Source organism: Melanerpes formicivorus, unplaced genomic scaffold (genome assembly GCF_026170545.1).
Source record: "Melanerpes formicivorus ecotype bairdi unplaced genomic scaffold, bMelFor1.0.p_v2 SCAF_20, whole genome shotgun sequence".
NCBI classification, from domain to species: domain Eukaryota; kingdom Metazoa; phylum Chordata; class Aves; order Piciformes; family Picidae; genus Melanerpes; species Melanerpes formicivorus.
Window position 1 is genome coordinate 2,029,990 of NW_027142372.1, and position 18,464 is coordinate 2,048,453.

The 18,464-nt window shown below is 39.1% G+C and overlaps 1 long non-coding RNA gene across 1 annotated transcript in view; it reads left to right on the forward strand.

Moving 5' to 3' along the window:
* Positions 1-6,817: 6,817 nt before the first annotated feature.
* The window catches only part of LOC137447408 (uncharacterized), a 111,943-nt gene continuing 100,296 nt past the window's right edge, over positions 6,818-18,464 (forward strand). The window contains exon 1 of the long non-coding RNA XR_010988860.1: positions 6,818-6,897. This is a non-coding gene — a long non-coding RNA (uncharacterized lncRNA). The remainder of the gene's footprint in view (positions 6,898-18,464) is intronic.

Consider the following 18,464-nt stretch of genomic DNA (forward strand, 5'->3'; position numbering starts at 1 on the left):
AAACTCATAGTCAGTCATAGAAATGTTAGGACTCAAGGTAAATTGGCAGATCTGCACACACTGGCAAGGGCAGTCCTGATAAATCGTCAGTACTTCTGGGTAACATTGGAATCTTGTACACAGCCTTTAACTAAGTGACGACTGCCATGGGACTCCAAGGTGATGGAGGAGCTTTGTGGCTGTGGAGCAAGACATTGTAGATGTACATTACTCGATTCTTCATGGAGAAATTTTCTTATGTGTTCATTTGCATTTAAAATTGAAGTTGAAAATAAGGCTTTTAGAAACTTTTAATTTCTGTTTAATTATGAGAATTTAACTTCGGGGTCTCTATCTGATTTAAAAGAATAATTAAAATTAAGTATGGCTGGAGTGATTTTTCACAGTTTTTCTGCCTGTCCTTTAGGACTTAAAGTAATAGTAAATTATTTGTGGCTGGGGGTGATCTATATGTAAATTCCATTAAGAATTGAATTTTGTTATAGAGAAATTCAGATTATGAAAATGACATTGCTGCCTTGAACATCAGTAGCTAATAAATGCATTGGTTGTTACCATTACTTCTCCTAATGTCCTCAATTAAAATGATTTAAAATAGTACAATAGATAAGCAAGATCAATTAATTTTATAAGATGATCAAAGGAATGTAGTTCTGCATTGTAAACGCTCTAAATGTGATAATGGCTTTATCAGGCGGGAAAATAATTTGAAGTAGCTTAAACCTTATTCATTTTAGCTCAAGGGGCTTTTATTTGTAGCTAATCAAATGGCCTTTTGTATTTGCTAAGGTAGAGTTTTCAGATCCTGTGCATTAATTTCACAGAGTAACTTTCAGACATTTTTGGAAGTAGCCAAAAAAAAAATTCTCAGCTATGATCTCAGAGGATCCTGGATAATCAAAGAGAACTCAACTGTATTGATGTTCCAGAACAGGAGTAAGCTTTTTTGCATTTGCAGTTTTGGAAAACATTATTTTAGATTGCTTCACTACAGTGGCACTTGCTTTATTAAGCTGTATAAAGCATCAGATGGGACACTCAGGTTTAACCTCTCTGTGACCAATCTTTTACATGAATGGTTAATTATATGGAACTCCTTGGGTATTTCATGTTAAGTTTGTAGATTTGGAAATTAAATATCTGTATAATATGATGACAGTACATTCACCGATGACATGTAAGTGTGGTTTTGAAACCGTGGATGAAGGAAGTGTCATACTGGTTAACCTAAGGAAGAGAAAGGTTCTTAATCCTGGGAGATTTCCACTTTAATATCTTAATAACCATCTGTTTGCCATTAGTCAAATCGCTTTGTCCCCAGTGTGCTTAAAACATTCTTGACTACGAGAAAGTGCGTGAGAAGTATAAGAAAATTTTAGATGATCTAAGGCACCAAGAAACACTAAAAGTTGCTTAATGGTGAACAATAAACAACAGGCAGTGTCTATCTTCTGTGCTTAGATCCTGTGGAGTCTTGTCTTATAGACACTATTTGAGAAGCCTGTGAGGGATATATTTTGGCAGCTCCGTCACCTGTGCAATATAATCCTTAATATTGTGTCACTTGTCCAGATTTCATCAAAGCTTGTCAAGCACTGGAACAGGCTGCCCAGGGAAGTGGTTGGGTCACCATTCCTGGAGGGATTTGAAAGGCATGTAAATGTGGTGCTAAGGGACATAGTTTAGTGGTGGACTTGGCAGTGCTAGCTTAACAGTTGGTCTCAATGATATTAAGGATCTTTCCAACCTAAGTGACCCTGTGGTCTTTCAGTGTCTGATTTCCTGGTTTCTTATCAAAGGCCTTAGAGGGGAACAAATAAGGTCTACATAATGGAAGAGGCACTTTCTCTTCTTGAGATGTAGACAGAGGAAACATCTGAGGAGTGTGAGAGACAGCCTGTTCTTCTCAGTCTGATAGAGGATGTTTTTTGTTTTGATAATTTGCACTCGAGAATCCTGCTGAATGCATGGGCTGTGCTCTGATATGTGTCATATTTTTCAGTGGCCTAAATGGGTTTCATGCATGTTTGGTGTCTGCATTCTTTCATTTCTAGATTAGTCTGTGATAAAGCAATCTGGAAACATTTAAGTGGGTTTATTTAAAAAAGTCCCAACAACAAAACCTCAAGCACACAGTCCTGTCTGGAGTGCAGAAGGAGAAATAGGAAATGCTGGTTGGGAAAGCACATGGGTCAGCATTTCTAACAGCTGATTTGTACTTGGAGCTTTCAATTGAGTGATTCTTATTCTTCCCCAGAGCTTCATTTCCGTTTACCACTCCCTCGCCACTGGTATTTACAGACATTATTCACCCTGCTTTGTTCTGGTAGGCTAAAAAAGGCAAACTTTGTCGTTCTCCTCTGACTCTGGGCTCTTTGCTTGATCTCCAATTGTTCTAGTTTTATCCTGTTGCTCCAGAACACAAGTGACCAGACCAGCACACAGGGCTGCTGCTGAGTTTGCTGTGCCCTGTATACTGAGATCTGTCCTTTGCTATCTCTGTCAGAGGTACCATAGAATTATGTCTGTAATCTAAGGAACTCTTGTGCTGTTTTGTTATTTCCCCAACATTTTTATAGCTTGCAAAGTAATTTTATTTAGGGAAAAGTTTCAGAAGCTGTATTCTGAGAGTATAGCAAGTATGTAATTGATTTCCAATCAGGAAAACCTCTGTTTGTGTTCCCAGGCTCTCAGCTGAAGCCAGGTACTTATGTTGCTCTGGACCATGGTTAGGTAGGCAATCATCTGTAGTTTGTAGGGGACTTTGTTTTTCATTTCTTCTGCATGATGTCTTGCAATATTCCAGCCAAATCCGAAGCCTCAGCCATAATGGGCAAAGTGCTGGGAGCACTTTCTGTGCCTCTACAGGCAATGCTCCAGTTAAAACTTTTCCTTGGTGTTTCTAGGGCTGCTTCTTAATAAATAATTAATAGTTTGTGCTTGTGTATATAGTTCACATCTCTAATATTTTGCAGTTGTCTTTAGGTTTTTGTGCACACTTTCTGTTCTTTTATTTTTGTTGCTATTGGAAAAACTGAGACCAAGGCAGAAATCTCCCTGGGATCAAATATAAAGGTAACCTGAAAAGGACTACTTTTTTCTGTTGTGTTTGTTTGGTGTTTTTTAATCAGATCTGTGTCAACCTGCCATTTTAATCTGAACTGTTTTCCTGAAATTGTGCTGCAAGGCCTTTTTGAAGTGTCTGCCAGAAGCTGTGGTAAAGCCCAGAATACCTGTGCTGTGTTATCCCCAGCATTGACGAAGCCAGAGGTCAGTCAAAGAGGAGGAGTTTTTGTGGCTTTATTGGGTCAAAATTGTTTACAATTGGACTTGATTTTAAAGGTCTTTTCTACACAATTCTATAATCCTACATATGGCCTAGTATTTTGTCTCCCAACACTGGCCGTAAGCAGTTGAGATGTAAGACTAGGGTGGACATATGTTATATCCTAACTATATTCTCTAAAACCTTTCAGCTCAGGGAAGACCTTAGCTGGACACATAAACTTCATGTGCCACCTTCTCTTGCTTTCACTGTAGTGGCAACTGGATCAGTCCCCATCTATACACTCTATTCACAGTCTTTACAAGCCTCTAGCGAATCCCCCTCATCTCTTTTGCTGTTTGATTGTTTGTTATTTTTTGACTGGTACCCATCGCTGAAGGGCGATTACTTTGTGTGTGTGTGGATTTAGCTATGTTAACACCAAGTTGTCACTCCTGAGCAAGTACTGGTCCCCGAGGTTCTGCAGGACAACTTTCCAGTTACAGTTTCCCAAGCCTATAGTGTTGCAAAGGATTGTCGTGCCCCAAGCGCAGGACCTGGCACTTCGCCTTGTTGAATCACAGCCCTGACCTCGTCCCATTGATCTAATTGAAGTTTCTCTGTAGAGCCTTCCTACCCTCAAGCAGATCAATGCTCCTATCTAACTTCTTGTGATCTGCAAATTTACTAATAGTGCACTCTAACTTATCAAAGTCATTGATAAAGATGTTAAATAGAAGTGGTCCCAATACTGAGCTCTGAGGCACACAACCTGTGACCAGCCACCAGCTGGATTTAAGTCCAATGACCACTGCTTTTTGGGCCTAGCCATCCAACCAGTGTTTTATCCAGCAGAGCACATGCTCATCCAAGCTGTGACCAGTCATTTTTTTTCACAAGATTCCATGGGAAACAGTGTCAAAGTCCTGAGTAGACAGACATAGAAATAGTTCCAGCTTAGAAATAGTTCCAGTATGTAAACTGTTCTTATTGAGTAAGATAAGTATAAGATTCCAAACATGTGCTCCCTTTATTTCTTACAATGAGAAGGTACCATTTGGTGTGCAGGTTGAAGAAGGAGAGAAATGTAGGAAAAAGGAGAGTAAAGTATGGGGAGATGGGAAAAGTCTGCATTATTGCAGCACAGGAAGTATACAAGTCTTGAGGAATGGGCTAATTAGGATTTTGCCTCTCCAATTTATTGAAGGAGAAAAGTCTTGTTTTTCCTGCTCCTCCCCATGACATTACTATAACTATATACCGCTTAAGGGTTACATGCACACAAATACATACACGGGGAAAAGGTGTATCTGCATTTTTAAGCAGACACATGAAGATATATGGTAAATAGAACAACTCAAGAAAAATATTTGCTAATAGTGGATTGTCATCATCCCTGCAAGCTGCCTGACAAATTATCTTCATCACACAGCAAGTATTGAAATTTATATCAAGAGGAGGGGGTATTGTATTGAAATAGTTGTTTGGTACATGTCCTTGCATTCAAATTAAGCCCTCTAATGCAATGACCAAATGAAATAAGCTTGGGTCAGTCACACAACTCCAGTGTGTGTTTGAGCTGAAATACTGCACTTCATCTGCAGTGTAATTCCATTTGTGCTATTACATAATTAAATTGAGACTTGAATCATGCATTTTAAAAGATTATGTGACCATATGCAGCTTGAACAAGGGCCAACTTTTGAAACAGTGCTCTTTTCTGATGCCTTTATGTTAGATTTGTTGAGGGATAGGTGTTTTGGTAAGCTTTTTTGGAGGGAGGGGATTTGTGTTGCTTGGTTTGCCTTTTTGTTGTTTTTTTTTTACATAAGAATTGGATGTCGCCAACTGTTAATATGATCCAAACCTGCAGTATTTCTTTATATAGTTCAAAATCAGCTTTGGAAAAGGAAAGGAAAAAAACCCAACCAAACAACCGAAAAACCCCAAACAACCAAACCCACCAAACCCAAACAAAAACACAACCAACCAAACAAAAACCAAAACAGCTTGTGAAGCCCAAAATGTGTAAAGCATGAGATAATGACATCCCCACTCATCTGGGAATGTAAACTAAAACTGCAGAATGTGTTTCTATCAAATCATACTCTTAATTAGGTTTTAGCAGAATGCTTTATAGTCAAAGTTTTGTTGAATAATTTAATTATGAAACAGTACACCTGATTTTCAAACCGAGCCAAATGATACTGTGTGAGATAATCAGACAGCATGAACAACTGATCTTTTACATACTTCTGTAAAGACAAGTTCTTTTGGAGAGGAAAAAAAGAAATCTCCTCAAAAAACCTCTCCCTTTTTCTCCTCTTACAAAATGCTTCACCTTACAAACTTTCTGGAGTGGCCTGGCATGGAGGCAAGCCAAGGGCACTGCAGAGACACGTGGTGAAGTTAAATTGTTGCTGTAGGGAGCTGTGGCTGATGGTGAAAAATCCTTGAATTCCAGTTACTTTGGTCAATTCAGTGTCCTGAGCTCACGAGGTTTCAGCACTACATAGTTTGAGCCTGACTTCTAGCCTGTATATTGGCTGTAATTCAAACCCTGGGCTCTACCTGAAGCTTCCTCTAGCTCCAAATGCAGTTTCTTCAGACCTTTATAAAAATAAGTAGTACTTGTGTTGATGAGGCTTTTGAGACAGGCCTGGTGGGGAGCTGGAGCATGTCACCCCATAATGATGTGCTAACAGAAGTCAGTGTTGCTGAGCAAGTAAGGTGCATTCAGTTTTGTTCTGTTTTGTTGTGGCTTTCCAGTTTTTTGGACAGAGAATTCTCTCAACTAGGTGTGTCTGTATTCCCAGGCACGTTCAGATAGTAGTGGAGTTTGTAATGCTTTGATATAACCAAGTGTATGACCAGAACCATGTGGTACAAACATTGTGGAACAGGTGAATGTGCATCTTCTGGGAGCAAGGAACTTTCTCTCAATTTCCAGTACTGCTGTGTCCAATGAATACCAAGAGCATTGGTCACTTGATGTGCAGCTTGGTGGATATAAAAGTGAAAGATTTAACAAAGGAAGATTGTATTCTACATTTCATTTTTGCTATAAATATTGCCCGTAGTCTGCACAGGTTTGTATGTAATAGCATTTGAACAGATCCTGAGAAGGTTGGAAGAAAATACTTGGTGATGTTGAGAAACCACCTTTCTTTGTGGGGCTGCTTATTCTTGACATTGTAATATCACAGGGAGGTGTTGTAATGTCACCATGAACTCTATCACAGTTATGGAAATGTCTTTTATTAATTTCTTATGTCCTGCACATGTATCCTGTAGACTTTGACCAACTGTGTCATTCCACCTGCCAGGGTGCTTTCTTATATGCAGTAATGCAGCAATGTGGGGGGTGTATACCCAGTTAAAATATTTTAATGTTTCTTGGAATGAAACATGATATATAAGCAAAACAGCACAATACATTATATTTTTAATTTCAATAAACAGGACTGTTACCAGTAATCTGCATGCTGGTAAAAGGGAAAGTCTTCGCTGTTCACAGAAATCTTGGATTTGAATGTGGCCTTAACTGAACTGTTCAAAACCACAGCTCCTCAAGTGCCTGTAATGCTGCTTCATTCAAGGACTCTGCACATCACAGGATCTAAGCCAGCCAGGTAATGATTGCTGCTGTCTTCACAAAAGTCTATAAGAAAGGGAATTACTCTTTCACGGGTGCAGTGCAGTCTCAATGAGAGAACAAAATGGCCTGGTGGCCATGCCATGCGATGTGGGAACATATTGCAAGGGGGCCAGGAGCCCCAGGTATGATGTACTCTGCTCTCATGCTCCTGTCAGAAATAGCAAACTGTAGAGACTTGTCCTAGAATCTTTCTACACAACTTTAGGCACTTCAGTGAGGAAGTTATATTTCCTTGATGCTTTTTCTAATCTATGGTGATGTGCAGGGTCTGACCTTATGGTGGCTGAATCATGCATCAATTTCTCAATTTGGTTTTCCTGGTTTTATTAATTAGAGCTCCAAGAGAAGATTGCTACACTTTTTTGTAGGTAAATGTTTACCCTCTTGGGGAAAGCTCAAGTGTGGCCACTGACTCAATCTCAGAAATCCTGCAGTGATGTAGGGGATGATTTCATGTGAGTGGCAAAGTTCTCCTCCAAACTGCTACTGTAAATTTCTGCTGAAGGTCTGCTGGTGAACGTATTCACTTTTAGAATGAAAAATAGCTTTGAGAAGTGTTGAATAGTATGAGCATCAGTCTTCAGACTTACTATCTGGAGACTTCAGTGCTATTGCTATTATTTTATCTATTTTGGCTCGTGTACACTTTACAGTGGTGGTGTTAACTTGAGAAATATTTTATCCTTGGTTTGTTAAAGTCTGCATTTGGAAGAAAGAGTTAGGAAATAAGTAAGTAACTTTTTCTTTTTTTCCAGTTGAGTGAATGCTAGAAATGCAGAAAGGTTAAAAATCTTTCCACGTGCTTGGTTTACAGATAGCAGTGAGGTGTGCACAAGAGCAGTAGATATTATTGCAAGGCTGGAATCTCCTCCCTATTTTCACTGAAACTTTAGCTATTCTTCTGATTTGTTTGCATTATATGATTTCACCAAATTTAGATGATTACTATTACTGCTTGCAGCCTAAAACTTTTTCAGTGGATGGGTTTTTACAATTGACTACAAATTTTGGTGAGCCATTCTGTACAGCGCAGAAGGAATGATATATTAATGAATAAAACAAGACAGCATATCCCTGAAAATTGGAATATAGTTGGTGTAGTTATATATTTAGTCTTACTACAGAAAAAGTAAAAGGCCTTCATTGTTAAGGCTGGAATGAGTATTAATTGGCTTTTACATACAGATAAAAAGCTTTCTACTACTGAGTGTACAGGCAAGGTGAGGAGAGGCTGAGGGAGCTGGGGTTGCTTAGCCTGGAGAAGAGGAGGCTCAGGAAAGACCTTATTGCTCTCTGCAACTACCTGAAGGGAGGTTGTAGCCAGGTGGGGGTTGGTCTCTTCTGCCAGGCAATCAGCACCAGAACAAGAGAACACAGTCCCAAGCTGTGCCAGGGGACGTTTAGGGTGGATGGTAGGAAGAAGTTCTTCATAGAAAATTACTGGCCATTAGAATGTGCTGCCTGGGGAGGTGGTGGAGTCACCATCCCTGGAGGTGTTTAGGAAGAGACTTGATGGGGTGCTTGGTGCCATGGTTTAGTTGATCACGTAGTGCTGGATGATAGGTTGGACTCGATGATCTCAAAGGTCTCTTCCAACCTGGTCTGGTCTATGCTATGCTATGCTATTCCTAGGACTTTGAACTGGTATCAACAACTGATTGTAGCTGGTTTCTGGAGCATTGGTGCTCTCCAGCCTGGGGACCCAGCTACTCCTGCAGATAGGGAAATAGCACAGGAGGATTCACAGCGCCTTCATTACACTATACTCAGACAGAGAAAGCAAGTGATGAGGTAGTTGATGTCTAACTGCAGTGTTCTTTCCTAAAAAGACACATCCCTAATAAATCAAACTTTTGTCCTATAGTACTTGCTATAGATACTACAGGTTCATATTTATTTTTAATTTACCTTTCCTTTCTCTTCTGAGCAGTATTGGTCAAAAACATTTGTTATAACATAACATGCTTTGATTATTCTTTGAATGACTCCTGTTCTGGTTTGTGTGTTGTTTCTGCTTAATCTGGAACAACATTAAAGGAGGAAAAAAAAAAAAGTCCAATTACGTTTTCATTAATATTTTTCAAGATTGCTCTTGTGTGCATATGATTGTTAAGCATCTTATAAACTGGTGCGGCTAAGTCAACCTCAAGGTTGTTCCAAAAGTTTCATAACTGCATTTTCAATATTTTTGCATCACATTAAATAGAGAAAACCACAGCATTTTTCCAAGGTTTGCTTGGGCTAGTTAAATTTCAGAGGTTTATCTAGTCATTATCGGTCTTTAAATACAGTCATCATCATAAACGCCCCTCTGTTTCCGTTTACTCTGCAGAGGTCAAAAGATGAGGTTGGTTTATGAGCTTATTCTGCCATGTGTCACTATCAGCAGTACAATAGAACAGCAGGATGGAGAGGCAGCTCTCACCTCTCCATTTATTACTCTTGTCAACTTGGAAAGGATTTTTTACCTTGTGAAAGGCCCATCAGCAATGAATCAGTGAAGTGAAGACGACAGTTGATTTGTGAATTCAGATTATATAAAGTGACTAGGCTTCAGTGGACTGTGTAGATAAAGCAACTGTCATGATAAGGTGGCATGTGCAATTCCACAAAACCAAATTTATTGCACATTTGAGGAAATCATCCTATTTTAAAATGCCATAAATTTGAAATGGAATATAAGTTATACCCTTGAATTTTGATTTATATTTTGAATATTTTTAATGTCATGCTAAGTAGCATAAATTCAATGCTAGGAGTTTATGCATTCCTTTTTTAAGGGTCATTTTGTCTTTTCTTCTGAATATGTTATCACATTCCTGATATTTTATTCCAAGCGGAAAAGTCATTTTATTTGATATTTAAGCTTAATAAACATCAGCAAAGATCAGACTGTGATGGCTAGAATAAGACAGGCAAAGTTTATGGAGAAAGGAGAGGGGCAACGATTTTCCTCCTGTATGCAGACACCAACACACACTCTTATTAGTAGCAAGTGCTGTGTTTGTTGTCAGGATGGATTTCCAGATCATTAGTGATATAAATGCCTCTCAGGTGTTTAATAGAGGACAGTGAATAATTTCACGGCCTTGCAGCACTCATTCATTTGACCTTTTCTGTAGCATTGATCCTTAGCATTCCTAGGGCTTGTTTTTGGTTATGATTGCAGATTCCTTCAGCACTCCCACTCTCAAGTCTTTCAGGATTTGGGTGTGCTATGTTACACTCCTCATCATGGGACATTTCAGATGCACTGCAAAACTCAGAGGTTTGGGGTGGAATGTAAGTATGGATCTATGTAGTTTGATGCCACTTAAAGGAGAACAAGGCCTGGCATAAGACATAAGAATATATAGTGAATAACCTTCCACTTCTGGTGGATATACGAAGTGCTGTGGAATATCCATTACCTGTTTTAAGAGCTGCCAAATGCTATAGGATTAGGCAAGGAATAAGCAGTCTTTTGAAAATATTTCATGACAGCTTTACATTAAAAAGAGTTTTAGGTTAAGAACATAACACCTGCTGGACTGGATCAGATTTGGATGGTTTCTCTGCCGTTGGTCTGCACCAGATGCTTACAGAAAGCTGCAAAGAAACCTATAATGGACAGCCATGGAAAAGGGGTCAACTAGGGGATTTGATTTCTAAACCAATGCATCTAGCAATTGGCTTATGGCCTTGAGTTGGAGTTTTAGTATCACTTATAAATGTCTTTTTCCTTTCTGGTATAACTGTGGATGTTCTTATTATTCACATAAATGTCTAAGCCTTTTTGAATCCTGCTAAGCTCTTGGCTTTAATAATACCTTGTGACAATGAGTTCCACATGTAAATTTGGTAGTATATAGCAAGTACATTACAGTATAGATTTGCTGCCTTTAATTTCACGGGGCACTTTTCTCAAAGGTTAGAGCTTTTGAAAAACCAAACCTTCAGAAGGCACACACAGCTACAATAATGACTTTAATATGTTTCATTATTTATTTTCCCTCGTGCTTTAAAGTCACGAAACACAGAAGTTCACAGGGTCTACAGTCCATCTTAAGACAGACCCTTACTCTCTTACAACACATCTGGGCCTATAATGTCACTTCAGAGAGACGCCTTCTCTCATAGCCCAGTCCTGTAGAGTTTAGCAGGACTTTCCGCCTTAGCTCTGCCTGTTTTGTTGATTATTAAATTTTAGGTTTCAGCTTGGACTTTAGAAGGCAGCATACTTCAAAGAATTGTTGGTTTGCATAAGCGTCCACATGTTTGGACACTTACCAAACATATGGGTTTCTCTGAATCGCCTCTGCCCATAAAATGAGATGGACATCTTGAGCAATTAGATTTTTCCTCTGATATTCTTAATGTCAGCAAGTTATAATCTTTAGGTAAATGTGAAAAAAGATTAGCTTAAGAGTGGGTGTTATTTACCTGAAAGTTTATTTGGAAGAGGTTTGTGTTTACTTTCTAGCTTGGCCTTCTACAGGTTTGCTATATCTACTGGCAAGGATACAACATGTCTTATTTTATGTTTGTATCATTTGGATGCCCAGCTGATGCATGTGAATCTGAAAATGAGTCCTGTGGAGAGAACTTCTTGGGAGCTATTGTGGCCAGAAATCTCTCCTGGTATGTGCCAGGTCAACATTTCCTAAGTATGTTCTAGGCAGAGCTGGCTCTCTGATGTGGTTCAGGCTTCTGACCTTTCAAACAAGTCATGGTTGCCATGGCTTTCCAGACAGCAATAAAACCTGTGGTAAAATTCTACCTCCACAGTTTAACAGGAACATTTAAATCGCCTTCTAATTCTACCATGGTATTTATGAAAGCATTCAGAAAAAAAGACCACAGCACCCCAAAATGTCTGTAGCTTGCAGTCTTTTTGCTGATGTGGTATCACCAGCTGGCAGAGATCCAATGCATCTGCTGTGGGTTGGTGTTTTGGTTGCATTTGTACCTGAAATGGATGCTCCCTTTTATCATCCCCAAGCTCCAACTAACTGGATGTGCTGGTGAACTGCAGCTAAGGAACAGAAGTATGGGTTAGGAGAGTGGTCCAGAAAGAATCTTGAAATGCTAGAATAACAACCCTAACGATCCATAGGACTATGAGTTGTCTATTACTTAGAGGCAAGAACACAATTTAACTGAGAGGAGGAAGTCATAATGAGTTAGAATCACTAATATTAAAACAAGGAATTTCTGGTTATCTGAAAAAAATCAAATGTGTACATCAGATTAGTGGAATTCTGTTCCATATGTTGCTAACTAATAACTGCTAGGCTGTTATGAGCACTGGAGAGTCTTATTATTTGCATGGTTATGGAAAGCCAAAAGTATCAGCTTTATAGAGATCTTTGTATGAACTGTGGTGAGAATTTGGAAATTCAGAATGCAAGTCAGTTCTCTTTACTAGTTCTCACCATTTTAAAACTAGACAGTGTTTATCAAAGGAAAAGAGGAAAGATGGAGAAGACTAGTCTGCTTTGTCTATAAGCATAGTCCATAAGCTTCAAGCATGCAAGACCACAAATAGTGCAAAGAGCACAGCATCCTTCCACACTTACTACTTGGGCTCTCTCAGCAACAAAACACAGCTGCAACTGTACTGTGTGCTGTGCAAGTGATCACATAGCTGCTCTTTGCTCCAGGGGTTTACAGCTGGAACAGCACAGAAGCAGTACAGGGAGGCAAGGAAAAGGCAACTGTATTGGTGAGGTTAAAAAGCTGGAAAGTAATTTTTCTCTTCCTGTTGGCATTTTGACAAATCACTTCACAAAAAATCTTTGTTTCTTCAAACAAAGCACGTCTGGTATTTTTCTTGCCTTTAAATCTCGTTGTGCTTTAGAACTGCTCTTCAGCTGAAACGCGGTCCTGTGCTGGAGAGGACAGATAGGGCAGCAGGCTGGATGTTGCCACTAGAATGTAGGTAAATGAGAAAACACTTGTGTTTCTCTTTTTAGGGGCTGGCAGCTTTGAAAACTAGCTTTCATGTGAATATCAGAAACTTTATTGCCTTGACTTGAGTGACCTCATCTATCAGAATGAAGTCATTCATCGAGCCAAGAAAGACAAACCTTCGTTCCAGAGAATTAATCAAGTCCATCAAGTACTCTGCTTACATCTTATCTCCAGCCAGTGAGAGAGCAAGCAGTTAAAAACTTGACAGCCACCAGATAGCCTCCTGTTCTTCATGTTATGCTAACATCAAAAAGGAGCAAAGAGGCTTCCAAAAGCTCAAACTTGCTACTGGATAAGCACAGCTTGACATAATTTCTGACTTGGGGATTACATTGTTTCAAATCAAGGTATTTCATGGAGAACAAAAACATGGCATTCCAGTGAACTTTAGCTTTTTTTTTTTTAAAAAAAAAAAAAAAAAGAAAAAAAAACTATTAACTCTGCCAGATAGGAATGCTGAGCACATAATTGCTCACCCTGCCTTTTCATCCCAAGCTATCGCAGAACCCATAAACATTCCAATTAGGCAGCCAATTAAAATGAGAAAGAGCCCTCCTGAATTATACAGCAGTTGGAGGCTGTTCTGCCTTTCTAGTTGTCAGCCAGTGAAAGGTTTTTATTGCATTTGAACTGAAGGAGGTGAAAGAATTAAGTGAAACAGTGATGTTTGAAAGGCCCATGTGAAGGGGCAGAGCAGTGATAATGGTTCTCAGCACTAGTGACAGGGAGCCATTAGTAAGCTATGAAAAGCTTTGTTATGCTAAGAGATGGACATTATAAAAGGTAGAAGAAAGAAGTTACTTATAAATAAAAAAACCCTTAATTTTGTTATTACTGCTATGGCAGAGATGGTATCATCTGAAAATCTGCTTATTTCATGCAGTGTTTTGGGTATTATTTTTTTTTAAGGGATTATTTGTCATCTAAGCTAATGCTGACCTGTTCCCAGAGTCTGATGTGGAATTTCTGCAGGGTAAATGATTTTCTGCACAAATGGCATCTATCGAGATATCTGATAGCAATGGGTATGTCGTTTTGCAAAGGTCGATTATAGGATAAAACTTTCCCCTCCTTGTTCTTCATGAGGAGGTGTAGACTCTTAGTAGCTCTGCTTATGCATGGTAGAAGTCATCCTTGCTGTGCTGGTTTGTGCCCTTGATTACACTGTTCTTGACCTTTGTGTGATGGCTAAAGTGATTCCATACACCCTGAACTACAGTGTGAACTTATCAGCAAACCTGGGTTTTTTTTGTTTGGTTTTGTTTTTCTGAGGCATACCGCCCACCAAATCACAGAGAAAGATGCTTTTCTCTGAAACCACCTCACTGTGTTAATTTCTTTGTTTTCCCCCATGTTCTTCACCTCTTAAATGCTTTTGGCAAGGTTTCACTCCATTAGCAGGACAACCATGGTTGTGTAAGGAGGGACTGAATGAAGAGGCAGCTAGGGTGGATAGGTAGTACAGAGGTTGGCCCTTCCTGTGCCTCAGACATGTCTGAACAAAACTGTGCTGGACTGAGTAATTTGTATATTCCTTAGGGCAGGAACAACTCATTCTATATTCTTCTGAGCTCAAATGTTCTTATGTTACTTAACCTGAAATAGTATCCCTGCAATGTGTCAGTTTAGTGGCAAATTATGTCAATTGATACCACACCTTTTTATTTTTCCTCTCATGTTGAATTATTTCAAAGTTCAGTGCTTAGTTTTTCAGTCAAGATTCATCTCTGTTCCTTCTTAATTTACTCCATTATCCACAGTGCTTTCTGTCTCATATTCTGTTCCTTCTTGTGTGCCTTCCTGCCCCTTGCTTCCATTTCTCCCATGTTTTCCATTTTCTCCATTAGTATTAGCTATGCAGCCATTGTCTATATAAGGGACGCAGTGCTGCAACTCGTCTGAGCAGAGCTCAGTTGGGATTACTGCCTCCTTCTCACACCTTTGGTTTCCTGGTTGTCACCACTCTGCTGTAATGGGTCCTTCTCCAGAACTGTGGCTACCACCAGAGTTCTCCGACTGGCCTTCAAGGCAGAGTGGGATCTTGGCCCCAGGGCAGGAAGGATACTGACAATGTTTACCTGTGTCTTCCTGAAGAGAGATAAATAGTACCAAGGACATCAAAGGGTAGACAAAAGAGCCTTCAAACTCTGAAAAGGCATATATCATACAGCTTTTATACCTGTTTTCGCCCTTGAATTTGTGCATGCATCTCATCAAAACAGGGCACAAGGACGCTGAATGATGTTTTATACATGGTGCAGTAGGTCTAACAATCACTTGTGGCATGTGCATATGTGTAAGACATTTAGTTTTCACACTAAGATATGGCAGTGTTCAGGGTTTTTTGTTTATTTGATTGTTTTTTTTTTGTGTTGGGTTTTACTGGTTTTTAGATAAAGAAAGATTGCTTTTACTGTACAAAGGAACAAAGATTGACTAGTTGGAGTTGTTTTTGAAAGTCATTACTTTCATGTCATTAATTTCTAGAGTTTAGTTTCTGCTTTGACCCATAACTCCTGGAAGGCAACAGAAAAGCTTCCAGTGGCTTCAGAGAATCTGGTGACCATATAACAACTCCTTGCTGTTGTGCTGAAGGATTCTTGCAGTACCTCCATGGATGTGTTGTAGCATATCTGTATGCAGGCACTGCCCAGTGTCACTTCTCAAAAGGGAAATGGTGAGTGGTAAAGCAGTCAGTGTCCACATTTCTCCTAATGAAGCAGGATATGGAAACTGAAATTTGTTTAAAATAGAGGCTTTTGATTACAGGAAAGTCTCACCTTTATACAGGAATAGCACAAAATAATTTTCAGTTGCTAGAAGGTACTCAAATACAAACTGGCAGCATTTCCTGGCTTACAAAAGGAGTGTTTCTCATGCAAGATGCAGACTAAATGATGTTTTATAGACAATAGATTACAAAGATGACAACCACTGGACACCATACATACCTGGAGACAAGGACCAACTTCATAACCATCAGCAGTTACTTAAAAGAGATCATGACAGAAGCTCCTCAGACCTGTCTTTAATGCTCGGAGACAGTGGGTGCTGGGAGGTTATATTGCTAGTTTCAGGATATTAAATAAGTTTGATCCAAGAAAAATACTGAGCTTTTCTTCACTGGGTAGAAAAGATGTATTACAGAAATTGAATTAGTGACTAGTAGTTATATCTGAAGCTGCAGAGAACAGGACAAACCTACCTTGAGTTAGATATCACTGCATCATGTAATGTTGGCTTGAACTTCTGACTTGTTATTAAAACAGGTTGTTCCTGGCAGCATTCAGATACTCCTGCCAGAAAGGCACAAGTCAGAGAGAAACTCTACTGGGTAAACTGGCTGAACTGGTAACTTGGAATATAGTTGTGAATTAAGAAAAAGGGGAAGAAAAATAAAACCAAAGAAAAATCCCTCAATCAAAAGAGTGACCATACAATAACTTTGCCAAAGACTGAGGCAACGTCAGGCTGAAATTGCCAGTACAAATCAGGCCCACCATTTCACTGGCTAAGACTGAATAGAAATGGAATAGAAAAATCAAATATTGCCAAGAATGTTCTCCTAATGGAAAATCGAGATGTAAGGACTGCATGAGCAAAGCTGGATTTTCAGAGCTTCCAATGCCAGACTATGGCACTGGATAAACTCTCTGTTTTTTTTTTTAATTGTAAAAACAATCCAGATGTTAACCAGAGTGTTTCTACAAATAGGGCATTGGAGGAGCTGAATTTTAAGTATGGAGTTGTGATGTGCTTGGAAGTATGCTTCTACACCACACTGCACCTTCCTCAGGTCATGTTCCTCAGAGTAGCTTCCGTGTTAGACTCCTCAGCACATGGGTAGAAATGATGGAGAAATTAATTTGTGTGCTGAAGAGTGACCTGTATGAGCCATGCGCAGCACCTTGAATATGACCCATACCTGGTCTGAGAGCAGATGACGTTCTCATATACATAGATCATAGAATGATATAGAGCCTATGAAATAGGGGAGGAAATTCTGGTGGGTGGGGAGAAGAACCTAAAACTCTTAATGGAAATAGTCATCACTTGTCAGAAATGAGGTATCTGGTCTCTTGATCTCAAGGAGAATAGCAGGGCAAGTAAAGGAGAGAGGAACCAAGATTACTAACCAGAAGTGCCAGATAACTGTGGAGATCCTCAAAACTCATCATCTATTTTGGCAAGATGCTGCTAATCAAGGTGTATAGTTAATTTCTGATTGTGTCAGTGGTGCATTAATTGCAGTGTCACAGACAGCAAATATTACAGTACCCTTGCTGTTGTTGCATGTCTTGCAAACTCTTGCAGGCTCTGTGGATCTTGTATTCTGGCCATGGACAGCAAAATGCATGGGCACAGCTCATACCAAGGGTAATGAATATTACCTGTGCAATTTGCTTCAGGAGATTTAGGGCACTTGATTATTTTTTGCTGCCCAACTCGTGATTTATATCCATATCTTTCAAGCTGTAAGGCAGCAGAAACTGTGTTGTGATGGGGCCATACTGCATCATGTGCTCTTTAAACAGAGAATAATGTAAAGAATAATTGCATTTTTCTGATTTTTTGGACAAAAAATGTTCAGATATATCTTAATTATTAACTGCATCCCTGTTTCAATTTGCCCCCCTTTTTTTAGTAATTAATTTTTAATGGTAAGAAACATGAAAAGTCATCATTATTTTGACTATTTAGTCTTGCTTGCTTCTTAATCCTCTAAATTTACTGCAGAGATAATGGGAATAAGGGATGACATCATGCATATACAGCTGCCTTTTTAAGTGCCAGGGCCAGAGGAACCACTTACTGTAATTAGGAAATCCTTAAACAAGTGTTTGTGAAGTATTGGCTAACCCTCACTGTTTGCCCTTTTTTTTTTTTTCTGGCACCACACTAGAAAGGTTTGACCTTGAATAATTATCTACTGCCTGACTTTCTATCCTTTCCAGTTACTGGAGCACACAGGCTACTGGTTGATTGCTTTATTGTGGTGTAATATTTTCCATATTTTAACATATAAATAAAATAAAAAAGACAACACTGCCTCTTAGTCAAGCAAGAAGTTGACTGAAGTACTGTACTGAGCAGGCCCCAAGGAGTATGTCAAAAGGATCAAAGATAAATTGAGTAATATTTGATTAGCTTTCTATAAAATACTTACGTTGTGTAAATTACCAGTCATTTTACATGCTGTTCTTCAAAACTTCTTTCCATTCATTTTTACTCTTTCCATCTTGTAATTAATTAGTAATCTGCCTGCAGTATATTTAGATATGTTTCTACCTCAATTATCACCGCCCACTTTTTATTGTTTTCAGTTCTAGACCTAGGAAGCATTGAACAACTCAAAGACAATCGTGAGCCACTTCTGAATATTCCACTGATTAAAAAGAAGGTCTTCTGAAACTAGTAGATGAAGTGTTAAATATAGCATCTTTTGTCTGATCCAGTCAAGTTTCAGACTTGTCATTTACACATTTTAAATTCATCTCCTTATTCAGCCTGCATAGCATTCAGACTTTGGACCACTGGATGCAGAAAACCTTGTTCACTAGTGCGGTGAGCCACTACACCAATTGGTCA